Raw genomic sequence first — 11,348 nt, forward strand, 5'->3', positions numbered from 1 at the left:
TGGCGGAGAGCACAGGGAGGGCGGCAGAGAGCAGGGGGGAGGTGGAAAGCACTGGGGGTGGCAGAGAGCATGAGGAGGCAAAGAGCATGGGTGGTGTGGGGAGCCGGGAGGGGCAGCAGAAATAACCAGGATAGGAGGAGCGGTGGGGGCGGCTGCATATAGAACAATCATTCTCTCCATCTTCCTTCTGCAGTCTCCTGCTTCTCCTCTCCCTCTCACAGGCATTCCAATACTGCAGGAGGAAGATGGAGAGAATGATTGTTCTATATGCAGCCGCCCCCCACCGCTCCTCCTATCCTGGTTACAGGGGGGTGAGCGCAGAGCACGGGCGGAACTCACGTTTACTGTTATCTGGCTTCAAGTTTTCAGGACTCAACGGCAGGCGTCTGCTCTGGCTCCTCCCCCTTTGCAGTCACGCCCCCTGGTACGGATGGCTGACCTATACAAGCAGCCGCGGAGAGGCCGAAGGCTTCTCATCTAGCTCCACCCCCCCTTTGTGTACGTCCCCCGCCACCGATGGGCTGAGCCGAGCTACCACGGAGAGACTGCATGAGGGGCGCGGGCTCAAAGAGCCTTGTGCCCTGCATGGACTTGCAGCCCGGCGGCACCGGCCCACCGGGCAATTGTCCGGTGTGCCCTATGGCCAATCCGGGCCTGGCTGGCTGCCATTTTCAAATATCATTGGGATCAGCTAAAAATAAACTGCCACTGACAGACCCCATTCAGGGGGGTTTGTAACTGAAATCACATGACTGATAACAAAGATCACCCCACCCCCCCATTGTGTGGGAGCTTTGTGACCTGTGACTGTATATAATATATACATAATCAATCTATTACATCTATGTATGAAATATTAGATAGAACATTTTTTAATAAATATACATATGTATATATATAATATCTATCATGTTATGGAGACTTATCAATCTCTGTAATATCAATGAGCTCCAATAAAAATGATCAATAATCATAAGTCTGGAGGGATTTTATTTCCCATCAGTTATTTTTTTTAATTATTTTGATATATTTTTGTAAATGGATGAATAAATGAGAAGCAGGGAATTGTGGGAAATATATATATATATACTGTTAGCGGGGGGCTGTTATTATGCTAATAAGGTCAGTCTAAACTGTTAGCTCTCAGGATTTATTATAAAAAAAACTGTAATCTGCAGCAGCCAATGAGAGCTCTGCAGACACAGGGGGTGGGCGGGGACTGTTGCTATGGTCACCATCTGTGTACTGGGACTTTATTGATCATCTATTAGCTGTCATTAGGTGGAGGAGGGGAGAGGACGGCTGCGGATTATAACTCCTCCCAGTTATGGCGCCTACATCCAATCCGGATGGACTCTCCATAATGAGATGTGCAGAACTCCAGTCCGTGGGGGCCAAGCTCCGCCCACTCCCATAGGATTCCTCTAGGTGGAGGACGGCAGCCATGGAGGTACGGTGAGATCATTCTGTCCCCTCCAACACCTTGTCCATAGGCGGCCCTCGAGGGCCAGGCTCCGCCCACTCCCATAGGATTCCTCTAGGTGGAGGACGGCAGCCATGGAGGTACGGTGAGATCATTCTGTCCCCTCCAACACCTTGTCCATAGGCGGCCCTCGAGGGCCAGGCTCCGCCCACTCCCATAGGATTCCTCTAGGTGGAGGACGGCAGCCATGGAGGTACGGTGAGATCATTCTGTCCCCTCCAACACCTTGTCCATAGGCGGCCCTCGAGGGCCGGAGCTGTAGAGGGCTTTTAATGCAGAAATCTCGCCGGCTCCGCCCAGAATAGAAATTCCAGTTCTAGATCAGAGATTTCTAGATTCCGTTTTAGAGAAAAGTGTTTACAGAATGCAGCCATAGGAAATCCCAGTTTTTCACCACAGCTTACATTTGGTTTCCATGGTTACAGTGACCGCTCCAGCCTTATTATGGGCTAAGTCATGGGCGTCCGCAGAACTTTTTCCAAGGGGGGGGGCATCATTTTAAGGCCGCTCATGCTCCGCCCCTTTTCAGCAATCTCATGAAAATCTTTCCACTGGTAATACATTTGTGTTATATAAGAGATAATTCATCTTCACTTTGTATTGGGAGTGACTCTGGCGGCCGTGTTCCAGGCCCATATAGCCTAGAGAATCTACATCTCTTTACATTGCAATACATCTGTTGTGGTCATATATTCATCTCATACTGTCACTCTATTGGCTGTTTTCATCAAGGGGGAGGGGGCTGTGAGACTATATCCTTCCCTTTTACTCGGCTGCCAATGGCGCCGGTTTTAAAAATATATACGGTATTCAGAATCGCCGTTTTTGGCGATCTGAATACTTTGAAGTGTAAAGGAGGGGTCCCTCCATAAAGAGTACCTGTCACCACCTATTACTGTCACAAGGGATGTTTTTTGTATTAGATCCGCAGTCTCTGGTCATCTCCTGTATTAGATCTGCAGTCTCTGGTCATCTCCTGTATTAGATCCGCAGTCTCTGGTCATCTCCTGTATTAGATCTGCAGTCTCTGATCATCTCCTGTATTAGATCCGCAGTCTGTGGTCATCTCCTGTATTAGATCCGCAGTCTCTGGTCATCTCCTGTATTAGATCTGCAGTCTCTGGTCATCTCCTGTATTAGATCTGCAGTCTCTGGTCATCTCCTGTATTAGATCCGCAGTCTCTGGTCATCTCCTGTATTAGATCTGCAGTCTCTGGTCATCTCCTGTATTAGATCCGCAGTCTCTGGTCATCTCCTGTATTAGATCCGCAGTCTCTGGTCATCTCCTGTATTAGATCTGCAGTCTCTGGTCATCTCCTGTATTAGATCCGCAGTCTCTGGTCATCTCCTGTATTAGATCTGCAGTCTCTGGTCATCTCCTGTATTAGATCTGCAGTCTCTGGTCATCTCCTGTATTAGATCTGCAGTCTCTGGTCATCTCCTGTAATAGATCCGCAGTCTCTGATCATCTCCTGTATTAGATCCGCAGTCTCTGGTCATCTCCTGTATTAGATCGGCAGTCTCTGGTCATCTCCTGTATTAGATCCGCAGTCTCTGGTCATCTCTTGTATTAGATCCACAGTCTCTGGTCATCTCCTGTATTAGATCCGCAGTCTCTGATCATCTCCTGTATTAGATCCGCAGTCTCTGATCATCTCCTGTATTAGATCCGCAGTCTCTGGTCATCTCTTGCATTAGATCTGCAGTCTCTGGTCATCTCCTATATTAGATCCGCAGTCTCTGATCATCTCCTCTATTAGATCCGCAGTCTCTGGTCATCTCTTGCATTAGATCCGCAGTCTCTGGTCATCTCCTGTATTAGATCCGCAGTCTCTGGTCATCTCCTCTATTAGATCCGCAGTCTCTGGTCATCTCCTGTATTAGATCCGCAGTCTCTGGTCATCTCCTCTATTAGATCCGCAGTCTCTGGTCATCTCCTGTATTAGATCCGCAGTCTCTGGTCATCTCCTGTATTAGATCCGCAGTCTCTGGTCATCTCCTGTATTAGATTCGCAGTCTCTGGTCATCTCCTGTATTAGATCCGCAGTCTCTGGTCATCTCCTGTATTAGATCCGCAGTCTCTGGTCATCTCCTGTATTAGATCCGCAGTCTCTGATCATCTCCTGTATTAGATCCGCAGTCTCTGGTCATCTCCTGTATTAGATCCGCAGTCTCTGGTCATCTCCTGTATTAGATCCGCAGTCTCTGGTCATCTCCTGTATTAGATCTGCAGTGTCTGGTCATCTCCTGTATTAGATTTTCACTCTCTGGTCATCTCTTGTATTAGATCCGCAGTCTCTGGTCATCTCCTGTATTAGATCCGCAGTCTCTGGTCATCTCCTGTATTAGATCCGCAGTCTCTGGTCATCTCCTGTATTAGATCCGCAGTCTCTGGTCATCTCCTGTATTAGATCCGCAGTGTCTGGTCATCTCCTGTATTAGATCCGCAGTCTCTGGTCATCTCCTGTATTAGATCCGCAGTCTCTGGTCATCTCCTGTATTAGATCCGCAGTCTCTGGTCATCTCCTGTATTAGATCTGTAGTCTCTGGTCATCTCCTGTATTAGATCCGCAGTCTCTGGTCATCTCTTGTATTAGATCCGCAGTCTCTGGTCATCTCCTGTATTAGATCCGCAGTCTCTGGTCATCTCCTGTATTAGATCCGCAGTCTCTGGTCATCTCCTGTATTAGATCCGCAGTCTCTGGTCATCTCCTGTCTTACGTTTCTCAGTGAGCAGTAATGATGTGCAGTAACCTCTAGCAATGAATGTGGAAGCAGAAATTATGCGTTGTAACCTCTAGCAACCAGTCAGTGATCGGTATTAATATGCTGTATCCTCTGGCAACCAATTGCAATTGCTGCCTGATCTGCTGCAGTAAACTGATTTGGGTCTTGCTGCTATTTGTTATATGTCTAATAGCAGTTGGGGGCCCCAAGAAAATGTTTGCCCAGGGCCCAATCAACATTAAAGACGGCCCTGGGTAGGTTTGTTGTTCTGCATGCTACCATCGCAAATGTGGACTATGTCCTGGTGGGTATATACCTGCCTCCCCCTGCGGATACTGACCTTTTGTTTGTCATTATGAACTTAGTTATAAGGTATGGCGTAGAGAATGTTCTGTTGATAGGGGATTATAACATGGCCCCGTGCTCAGAGCTGGATAGGCTCCACCGGTCCTCCCGTGAGGCGCCGGGTCTGACACGTTGGGCTGATACTTTTGGGTTGATGGATGTCTGGCGCCACTTTCACCCCTCGGGCAGAGAGTTTACTTGCCATTCCTCCACGTTTCGCACCTTCTCCCGTATAGACCTGGGGTATGTTTCGCAGGCTATTCTGCAGCGAGTGGCGAACGTGCGGATTCTGCCTAGGGGGGTGTCTAATCACGCTCCCCTCCTCCTTGGGGTGTCCCTTGGGCTCCCCTTGTGGAGGGGACTGTGGAGGCTGTCGGGGTATTGGATAGCGGATATTGGGGTTCAGGAGGATATGCCGGAGGCCCTGTGTCACTACTGGTTGGATAATGCGGACTCTACCGAACCCCTGGTGGTCTGGGATGCGTTCAAGGGCTGGCTGAGGGGTGAATACATTTCCCGAATTGTCAGGTGTCGCAAACGGTCTGTGCAGTTGCTGGAGGAATTAGAGGGGTTGTTGAGAGAAAAGGAGAGTAGACACGTGGCGGACCCCACCCCCCCCCCCCCCCCTAGCTATCAGGAATGGCAGATGGCACTTAGGGCGGTCGATCTGCACAGGATAGACATGACTAAGAATTCTATGCTGGGCACTGCTCAGAAAATCTTTGAGTATAGGGATAAAAATGGGAGGCTGCTCTCGTGGTTAGCCCGGGGACATTCTACCAGCGCCCATATTGGCAGGGTCAGAGACGAGGGGGGACCCCTATCCCGGACCTGGAAGAGATCCTGTCTAGGTTTGTGTGCTATTATAGCGCCTTATATTCCACTAGGGTAGACTACAATGACTCGGCGCTGCTGGCCTTCCTGGACGGGGTGGAACTTCCTACCCTGTCCTGGGGGGCAGTGGACCACCTGGAGCGGGACATATCATTGGAGGAGGTTCAGGTGGCAATGGCCCAAATGCAGGCAGGGAAGTCCCCGAGGGGCGGATGGTATTACCGTGGAATTTTATTCCATTTATCAGGAGATGGTCGCCCCTAAGCTAGTATCTTTGCCCAGTCTCTGGAGAGGGGGTTGCTCCCCTATTCCATGTCAGAGGCGATTATTGTGTTGGTGCCCAAGCCAGGTAAGGATCCCGAGGACTGTGCGTCCTACCGTCCAATAACCTTGATTAATGTCAACGCCAAATTGCTGGCAAAGGTGTTGGCGAATCGGCTGGCGCAGGTCCTGGAGGAGCTTGTCCATGTTGACCAGACGGGGTTTATGCCTGGTAAGGGCACCGACATTAATGTACGGCATCTGTTTCTTAATTTGTCTATCCCCCATGATAATGCTGGGACCAGGGTCATTGCCTCACTGGATGCCGAAAAGGCATTTGACTCAGTGGAATGGGGATACCTATGGCGGTATTGCACACATATGGGTTTGGTTCCCATTACCTGAGTTGGCTGCAGCTGCTTTATAGGCGACCCAGAGCTCGGTTGCGGATTAATGGTAGGCTATCGGAAGGGTTTCAGTTGGAGAGGGGTCCCCGTCAGGGCTGCCCCCTTTCTCCCTCATTATTTGCGCTGGCGCTGGAGCCTCTGGCGGTAGCCCTGTGAGCGTCCTCGAGGGTGGAGGGGTTGAGAATTGGCTCCCTTGAGGAGAAGGTGTCGCTCTACGCCGATGATGCCCTGCTCTACTTGAAGGACGCGGACTCCTCATTACGAGCGGCTCTGGAAATTTTTAACGAGTTTGGTCGTTTTTCTGGGGTCAGAATAAACTGGACCAAATCTGTCCTGTTTCCTCTGGACTTGGGGTCGAGAGCGGCTGCAGCGGATACCCAACTCCAGTGGGTCAATGAATTTAAGTATCTCGGAGTGGTGGTGGGCAGTGACCCGTCGACCTATTACGACCTTAACTTGAAGCCTGCCCTCCTTCAGCTGAAGGCTAGATGTGCCTCCTGGGGGAAGCTTCCCCTGAATTTGTTGGGTCGCATCAACCTGTTGAAAATGGTGTTCCTCCCCAAATTCATCTATCTATTCAGGAACTCCCCCGTTTTGATCCCGGGTGTATTTTTTGCTGATCTAGATAGTTGTGTTGGGTCATTTATTTGGGGGGGCTCCACCCTAGACTTGCACGATCCACTCTGTGTCTACCCGTGCGTTGTGGAGGGCTGGCCCTACCCAACTTTAGGGTCTATTACTGGGCAGCGATCCTCGTGTCGGTCCGTTGGTGGTTTGCCCGTTCTAGGACAAACGCTGCGGTCTGCATTGAGGCAGCTGGAGTGGGTTCTTTGGACAACCTTGGCAATTTAGTGTACAGAGGACCTGGCGCACACCCTGGGCTTCCACTGCCGACTAGGACGACACTTAGGGTGTAGGGGGTTGGCTAGGAGACGGTTTATTAGGCCAGGGGTCTGGTCTCCCCGGCAGCCCCTGTGGGAGAACCCTGTGTTCCCGCATTTTCGGACTGTACCTGACCCGATAGTGTGGGTGCGCTACGGGGTGAAGACGGTAGGAGACATTATCATAGATGGAAGATTGGGGTCGTATGGGGAACTCGCCACCAAATTTAAATTGCCCGGGTGGATGTACTTCCGCTACCACCAACTGCAACATGCAGCCAGGGCGCATCTGCCAGAAGTCACGTGCCTCTCTATGGACCCCATGGAGGAGCTATTGACCCAGGACCAGCACTCCAAGCCTCTCTCGTCCTTATACATCTCGCTAATTTGTGTGGAGACTCTCCTAAGATGGAGAAATTGTGGGAGGCCTGGAAGAGGGATATTCCTACCCTGGCGAGAGAGGATTGGAATGACTGCTTTGAGGATAGCCTAGGCCTGGTGATTTTATCTAGGGATAAAGTAATTCAGACCAAGTTTCTACATAGATTTTATTATACCCCACAGCGGCTGCACAGACTGTACCAGCAAAGAGACCCTGCCTGTACCAGGTGCAAAACGGATATGGGAACGTTCTTCCATATGTTCTGGAGCTGCCCGGCTGTGGCCGGCTTCTGGACTGACGTGTTTGACACCATTCATGAGCGTCTTGGCTTGTCCTTACCCCGGTCCCCAGAGCTGGCTCTTCTTGGCATTCAGGAGGAGGACCAGCTGTCTCACTACTCCAGACTCCTGGTAGCGTTTTTGCTTTATTATGCCAAGAAGGCCATTCTCCTTCGCTGGACTTCTGCTTCCCCCCCTTCGGTGGCTTTGTGGGATGACATCATTAATAAGGCCCTACCGTTATACATAATGACATATATAAGCAGGAAGTGTCCTAAGAAATTTGATATGGTTGCCCTGGACGGGAGGAGATAGAGAGGGTATATAGAAATCAGAACTGCTACTGCTGGGTCCGTAGGGGATGGTCTCCCTCCCTTCCCCCCTTCCTTCCCCCTTCTCCCTTTTCTTTCCCTTGTCATGCTCCTACTCTTGTTCCCCTTCTCCCTTTGCCTTCCCCTTTCCTACCTGCCCCCCCTCCCTTCTCCCCCCCCTTCCCCCCTTGCAGGGTCTGATGGGGGGTACAGTGGCTACCTTGTTACATTGACTGTTCTGCGGTATCTGGGTGTCCACTGGCCTCACCTGGTTAATGTCAGAGAAGTTTGTACAAAAAATCTTGTATTGCACGTGGAATATACTATATTCCTATTCCTTTTCTTGCTGTATGTTTTAACTCTGTTTTTTCTGGATTGTAACCTGTGTGTCAAGTATCAATAAAGCGAACTTTATTCACCGTGAAAAAAAAAAAATATATAAGGAGGAAACCCTTTATATCAGTGTCCCTTACATTATCGTATTCACTCCACCCTTACATGCAGCCTCACTGTGCCCATCAATGCAGTCTCACTGTGCCCATCAATGCAGCCTCACTGTGCCCATCAATGCAGCCTCACTGTGCCCATCAATGCAGCCTCACTGTGCCCAACAATGCCGCCTCACTGTGCCCAACAATGCCGCCTCACTGTGCCCAACAATGCCGCCTCACTGTGCCCAACAATGCCGCCTCACTGTGCCCATCAAATGCAGCTTTACTGTGCCGTGAATGCAGTCTCAACTGTGCCCATCATTGCAGACCCTCCTGTGCCCCATGTCCCAGTCTGCAGTCCCTGTCTGTGGGAAGGGGTGTTGTTGATGCTCGGTACGGTACCTTGCATGCCATCAGGATATCCATGATGGACAGCAGCAGGCAGGGTCTGTTCTCGTTTTGGATGGGGACGGTGCTCCTTCCAGAGGATCTGTTTGCTGTGAGATAGAGTGGTCCCTGGCCACCTGCACCTTCAGCCGTCCTCATTTTCCGGCCCCAGTCAGCCTGCGCTCTGGTTCTGGGGAAGTGGAGAGCACTGGGTGGGAGTCGGAGAGAAGGGGGGGCAGAGAGTACTGGCAGGGTTGGAGAACACATGGGTGGGGGCAAAGAGCGAGGGGGAGTGGAGATCACAGGGGTGGGGAGCAGAGAGCGCTGGGGGGGAACTTGAGAGCACTGGGGGGGCCAATAAGAACAGGGGTAGAGAGCACGGTAGGCTGAGAGCACTGGGGGGGCTAAGAGTGTGGGGCGGTGAAGAGCACTGGGGGGGGGGGGTAGAAAAACCGAGGTGGAGAGCATGGGGGCTGGAGAGTACTGGGGGGGTAGAAAGAGCAGGGGGGAGTGGAGAGCACCAGTGGGGGCCAGAAAAAACAGGGGTGGAAAGCACGGGGGACTGGAGAGCACTATGGGGGGTGGAGAGCACTGGTAGGGTTGGAGAGCACATGGGTGGGGGCAAAATGCAGGGGGAGTGGAGAGTACAGGGGTGGGGAGTGGAGAGTTCTGGGGGGAGCCAAAAAGAACAGGGGTGGAGAGCACGGAGGGTAGAGAGCACTGGGGGGGTGGAGAGCACCAGGGGGGGCAGAAAGAACAGGGGTGGGGAGAATGGGGGGCTGGAGAGCACTGGGGTGGGGGCTGGAGAGTGATGGGGAGAGCTGAAGAGCACTGGTGGCGGGCAAGAACAGGAGGGAGAGCACGGGGGGGAGCACTGGGGGAGTGGAGAGCACTGGGGGGGGAGTGGAGAGCACGGGGGGGAGAAAGAAAAGGGGGAGAAAGAACAGGGGGGAGTGGAGGGCACTGGTGGGGGCAGGGGGAGAGCATTGGGGGGAGAGCACTGGGGGGGGGAGAACAGGGGGAGAGCACGGGGGGGGAAGAACAGGGGGAGAGCACGGGGGGGAAAAACAGGGGGGAGAGCACTGGGGAGGAGAATGGGGGAAGAGCACGGAGGAGATAGGACTGGGGGGGAACATGGGGGGAGAGCACTGGGATGGTGGCTAGAGAAGGATGGGGAGAGCTGGAGAGCAGGGCGGGCAGCAAGAACAGGGGAGGAGAGAACTGTGGGGGGGGGCAGGAGAGTGTGGTGGTGGAGAAGAGCACTGGGGGGGGGGGCAGGGAGCACAAGGTGAACTGGAGACAGTAAAATAAGTTGGATAGGAGAATCGCCCCCCCCCCCACCCCTTCGATCCTCCTATCCAGGCACTGTGGCACACAAGGCGGGCTGTACCTGCAGTATCTCCTCCTATGGATCACAGCACTGGCTGGCTCTGTGTTCGGCGGCCGCTCTGTAACATGGCCCCGCCCCCTCAGACCGGCTCATGTGATAGGTGGAACGTTGATTCTCTCTACTATCACATGAGCTGGTCTTGGGGGGGGCCATGTTACAGCGCGGCCGCCGAACACAGAGCCAGCCAGCCAGCGCTGTGATCCATAGGAGAGGGCGGAGGATGCAGCCGCCAGTGGACTCAGTGAAAAAAAGGCAGCATGGCGGCGGCGGCGGCAGACGCTGCTGGCTGCTGCAACACCTTGGGGATTCCAGGGGGGGCACTTGACTCCCCTTGCCCCCTGCTGCGGACGCCCATGGGCTAAGCTTACCGATTACATTAAAGTGGCCCCTGAAGTGTCACATAGAGGGCGCCATTTGTAGAAATATTCTTTATTACAAATGTCAGATCTGTCAGCCTTTCCTGTCCCCCTGAAGCCTGGCTGGATAACTCCCATAGGGTGAGTACATGGATTGAAAGCTGGCTACAAGGGCGAGTTCAGAGGGTGGTGATAAATGGGGTGTACTCGGAATGGTCAGGGGTGGGTAGTGGGATCCCCCAGGGTTCTGTGCTGGGACCAATCCTATTTAATTTGTATATAAATGACCTGGAGGATGGGTATGGGGGAAACAGTTCAATCTCTCTATTTGCGGACAATACTAAGCTAAGCAGGGCAATAACTTCTCCGCAGGAAGTGGAAACCTTGCAAGAAGATCTGAACAAATGAATGGGGGGAGGGGCAACTACATGGCAAATGAGGTTCAATGTAGAAAAATATAAAATAATGCATTTGGGCGGCAAAAATCTGAATGCAATCTATAGACTGGGGGAGGGGAACCACTGGGGGGATGTAGGATGGAGGAGGACCTGGGGGTCCTAGTAGATGATGGGCTCAGCAATGCCAAGCTGCTGCTAACAAAGCAAACAGAATATTGGCATTAAAAAGGGATCAACTCCAGAGATAAAACGATGATTCTCCCCTCTACAAGACTCTTCCGGCTCCGCCAATCCCTACTGCTGCTCAGACCTTGAAAAGCCTCAATCCAGCCAAGAGCTGAGCAGTTCTGGATTCAAGCCATGGAACCCGTCATTGAGGTCATGGGGTGAATGGAGCCCCACGATTGTCCAATGAAAATTCTTACTTTGATCTGAGGACACATCTCCAGCTGACTACCCCGGCAAAGACCATTACAT

The sequence above is a fragment of the Lithobates pipiens genome, unplaced genomic scaffold, assembly GCF_037356315.1.
Source record: "Lithobates pipiens isolate NorthernLeopardFrog02 unplaced genomic scaffold, aLitPip1_a1.2 Scaffold_101, whole genome shotgun sequence".
Lineage (NCBI taxonomy): Eukaryota > Metazoa > Chordata > Amphibia > Anura > Ranidae > Lithobates > Lithobates pipiens.